Source organism: Schistocerca americana, chromosome X (assembly GCF_021461395.2).
Source record: "Schistocerca americana isolate TAMUIC-IGC-003095 chromosome X, iqSchAmer2.1, whole genome shotgun sequence".
Classification (NCBI taxonomy): domain Eukaryota; kingdom Metazoa; phylum Arthropoda; class Insecta; order Orthoptera; family Acrididae; genus Schistocerca; species Schistocerca americana.
Window position 1 is genome coordinate 200,765,451 of NC_060130.1, and position 5,277 is coordinate 200,770,727.

Consider the following 5,277-nt stretch of genomic DNA (forward strand, 5'->3'; position numbering starts at 1 on the left):
GCAACAGCACTCTTCAGTACTGCGACTACTGTACATTACTCAACAATAATTAATCAAATGTCTTTTATGCTTTTCGTTGGCCGTTCACCTGGCTCCACATACCTGCTGCCATGCTAAACATCTCGCAATGCCACCACAACCCGCTTTGGAGTGAATAATAACATTTGCCGTCCTGACCCCCGCTACAACTGGCGTCAGATGTGGCCTTGTGGATTTGGGATGACGTCAGCAGCCACGATATGCATCATCTGCACGGTGGGTTGCGTGCAGTAACTGTTCTTCGTGTTTTCGGTAAAAAAGGAACCATTGGAGGATTCGCCACATTGTCCGTCCGTCCGTCCCTCTGTTTGTCTGTCTGTCCAACTGTAAAGACCCCTTTTCCCTTTTCCTCAAGAATGTGTTCAGGTATCAAGTTAATATTTATGTCACATAGTAAGACCTACTGTCCCTTGGCAGTGTAAGCTGCTAAATCTGTGCAATCAAAAGACACGGCCATTTTTTGATACTCGCAAATTCACTCATCAAAACCTATAGCGTACTTCCTGTTGATGTAGAATCATAAAATTTGATAAAAGGCAAGGTATCACAGTTCACGAAAAAGGAAAAAATCCGAAAATTGTTGATTTTTTGTTATATCACTTTTTTTTTTTTTTTTTTTTTTTGTAAACACGAACTTACATTGCATTTGTAATCTGTCAGACATCTCAGGAAGTAGTGTATGAATTTTTATCTGGTTGTGATTAATAGTCAGTGGTCACGAGGAAGGTTTTTGTGCATAATTTATAAATATTTCGTGCTAACTGGCTGAGGTACGAAGAAATGAAGTCCCATGTCATTGTGAAAACATGCCTTTGTCATCTAATGGTGATAAGTGTCAGACTGCCCGAGTACCGTGCCACACTGGCGTTAACACCTGTAATGTTTCAGAGCAAAGTAATAGTGGTTATTGATGCAAGATTGCACTTTCACTCTTTGGGACGAGGTTCCGACATCACATAAAATATCCGTTACAGCATTCCACAGAACAATTCGACACTTGGACAACAATAGCCTTATGACTAGTGCTATTTTCTTCTCTGGAAACTTATCAGATCTTACCATTAACCACAACAGGGACGAGAGCAGACGAAGTAAATGCACCTGCAGTTGCCAATTAGCATAGCATTTTAACATAACTCTAAAACTAATGAAATATATGGAAAATTATGAAACTGAATGCGAAATTACACAAAAATTTCAGCCTATAACTGAAAATTAAAACAATCTCGAAATTCTGGGACCGGTGTTGATATCGATAACAGGCAAAGCTCATCGACTTATTCGATTCCCAGGATGAATGATCTACCTGTATACGTAATTAAGTTTGTATGGAACCCTCCATGAGCCAGTCCTACACTCATTTGTCCATATCCTTTTACTTTTTGCCAGTGTGATGGCTGAACGTCTGGAATGGTCGATAGGCTTTAGGGTCAACTTAGACTGGATGACACAGAGGCATGAGACAGTCTAACGGCCACGTGAGAAAAGACTGTGACAGCATGCATCCTGTGAGGTGTGCACAGTGTAATCTGTTAGGTCATGGTGGACTTTGTATGGATTGCCTCCAGTGACATGCTCTACATCCCACAGGTACACGCATTATGCTAGGCATTGTCGTGAACCCATGTGGGCTACGATCGGGCACGAAGACTAATGGTAATGTTTCATTGATATGGTTAGTTATACTTTTGTTGGTCCCACTGTGTTTCTCCTCTATTTTTTTGTATTGCATAAAGGCTTCATAATGAATAAGTCAACAACATGGGGGTCTACCATTCAGGAAGTGATTCATTTCCTATTAGAGCAGGTAGCTCAGTTGAGCAGATGACACAGAACTGCGTAAGCAGTTAAATGCTCTCGGAAAGCACAGGAGGCCATCCAGTTCGACTGATCGCATCTTAGATCCAGCTACTACTGGATTAGTTAATCTTTTTTCTTTTTTTTCAGGACAGTAGAGGATATACTATCATTTATAGATAACCTGTTGACAGCTTCAAAGCTACATAGTTGGAGAGTTGAACAGTTGTTGTAGGTGACTAAGTTATGGACAGGAGACGTGAAATATTATCTTATGTACCACGAGACCCTAAGGAATGCTCAATAATTACATGAACTCAGGAAACGTCTAGTACAACGTTATAGGAGGCTAAATAGCTGCATATTCTATTGCAGACAAGTAAATGGGATGCCATTAAACAAAACGAATCTGCAATAATTTTGTAGACAGGATACGGATGTTCGATGTTAATACCTATCAACACAGAAATAATGACGAAACGAATAAAATATTTCTGCAAGAAGCAGAACATAGGCCATAAGACAGGTTTCTAAGGGGACTGTCACCTGATGTGTCGAGGTCATGGCTGACAATACTAGCATTGAAGGAAGTAGATGTGGTAATGAAGGTCCATGATAAAAAAATGTCTTCCCCACTGATGTGAAGTGCTATTCTTGTGGACATTCAGGTCACGGATTCATTAAACAGTGATTGCACAATGACAATATTGAGGAAAGTAGCAGACTGTGGGGTGCGCCTGTCAATGTACAGGCAAAACAAAATCTTTAGATGGTATGAAGAAGTATAGGTTCTGTTGTGACTATCAGTACCTTAACAGTCAAACTGTTACAGATGCATATCCAACACCAAGTATCTGAGAAACCTGAATAACTTACAACAATGAAGATATTTCTCCAAAGCAGAAATATGAAAGGAGTTCATCGGTTGGAAATAGTACCACAAAAGTGACTGAAAACTGCATTTACAGTTCCTTGGATAAGCACCAGCATCAGAAAATTCCGTTTGGTTTGAAAAGTGCACCACCAACAATTCAATGGTTGTTGGGTGGAGTTTTGAGGGGATTAAAGCCAAAACAGTGTACAATGTATCTAGGTGATATTATCGTGTTTACAGATGATATGAAGGAATATGTACAATGTCAGAGAGAATTTTTTTAAAAGACTGTGTTCACCACACTTGAGTCTTAACATAGAGCAGTTGGTACTGAAAGATATGAGTTAGTTAGGATATATTATTAGCCAGGACAGAGTGATAACACATCCAAGATTAGTGAACACTGTACAAAGCTTTCCCACACCTCAGACAAGTAAGGAATTATAGTCAGGCTCTGGCGAATTACTATAGGAAATTTGTAATGAGATTTGCAGATACAGCGTGACTACTCATGCACTTGTTAAAGAAAGGCATGAAGTTATAGTGGACATCAGAGTGCAAAACCCCATTCGAAAAATTACAAAAATTATTAACAATTAGACCAGTACTGATATTCCTAGCTTGCAAACAATAATTCATTTTATCATGCGACACTAGCAACCATGCAGTATGTTGTGTCTTAAGTCAAGAAGTGGAGGGTAAGGAAATTCAAGTCGCTTACGTATCATGGTATTGGAACAAAGAAGAGAAGAATTATTCTATAACCAAAACAGGGATATAAGTGTAATATATGGAATAAAATAGTTTTGCTGCTATTTATATGGAAAAAAATTTAAGGTTTTATCAGAGCATACACTACTGAAATGGTTGTTGGAATTGCAGGATCCTTCAAGTAGTCTTACAGAGTGGGCGTTAAATTTCAGCGACTTTGTCTCTGAAGCGGCTCATACTTCCAATAATAAACACAATAATGTGGATTGGCTTAGCCAACAAAATTGGCGTATTGCAGCCAGTGGGTCATAAAATTGCCAAGTGGCAGAGAGTGGAAGCTGCTGATGGAGTTCACAAACTATTTGCAACACCACCACAGATCGCCATTGATGATGGTGCATTGTGTAAGGAATCACGTCTTGAACTACACATAGAGCCCCCTGATGCACTTCAAGAGGAAGTATTGAAGGAAGCACCAGATCATCAATTATCCAGTCATGGAGTAATTATAACCACAGGCCTAAGAGTAGCTGAGCATTACTGGGAGTGAACATGTAGACGTGACATGAAACACTATGTAAAAATACTGTATGCCATGTGTACAACGTACAAGTTTAAGCCATCAGTGTGTGCCACTACAGAAGTACCCTAATTTTTTTAAAAAATGATTGGAATGGATATTTTAGGACCTTTTAGCCAGATACCAGTGGGGAACTGCTATATTCTGACTACTATAGATCAGATCTCCAGCTTTAGGATGATCACTATTCGGAAGCAACAGGCAGATATGGCAGTACACTTGATGACAAATAATTGACAATTAAAGTTCAGTATCCTGGAGATGATAATCATGGATCAAGGCACCAACTTAATGCTACGTTTGATGGGGTAGTCGCATACAGTGTGACTGACTGATTGCTGGGGCTGTCACCATAGCTATGAGCTGGCCTCCTCTCTGAGACCTGATGTGCACTTTGCTTGCTGAGGTGCTGGCCGTGTAAATTCGTTACCGCTACTTCTTGCTCTGTAGGGCAATGCTGTTTGTAGGCCATCTCATGATGCCATGCACTGAGCTAAACACACACAACCACCTGGCTCCACATACCTGCTGCCCTGATAACTAGCTCATAGTGTCATCGAAACCTGTAATGGGGTGGATAATTACACACCTCATCATGACCCCTGTAAAGTATACAGTGTTATAATGTTTCGTGTAAACATTTGGACCATTCTCCTACTTGCGGTAAGGAAGGAAACAGACTGCTTAAAATGTTAAATTAAAAGAAGTTGTACTGGAGACACTTGTGACTGCTGAAAATATTATGCTGCTAATGAGCTGTGACAATTGTTACTAGCTAATGCATCCATTCTTAGATGTTTGCATTTATATGGGTGTTTAGTAAGACGACGGGCTCGTATCAAATGTACTTAACTATACCCAGCACTAGTAAGATTTTCACAGACTGCTAATATAATGACGGATTGTTTTAAATTTTTTCTTTCGTTTTTGATAGTGTTCAACGCTCTATCAACATTGTGATAATTAAGGGACTTAGCTCAAGTTCCCCATTAATTAATAAATTGTTCTCTTTATGGGACTAACCTAAAGTGCAAGTTATCCTTAATAGCGAGATTGGGATGTGCCTGATTCATCTGCAAAGGTCCCAGTCAATATGAACGTGTGGATTTCCATCAATTGTTTTTGCTCACCTTGTGATGCTAAGAGTGATTGGCTCAAGGAGCCAGAACTGATGGAGGGGCGTTAACGGTCAGTCATCAGCGTGGTGGCCAAAGACTGTAGTCTTGACGAAGCAGTGTCTGGTAGGTGCAGGAGTTTCACCAGCATATCCACTCTG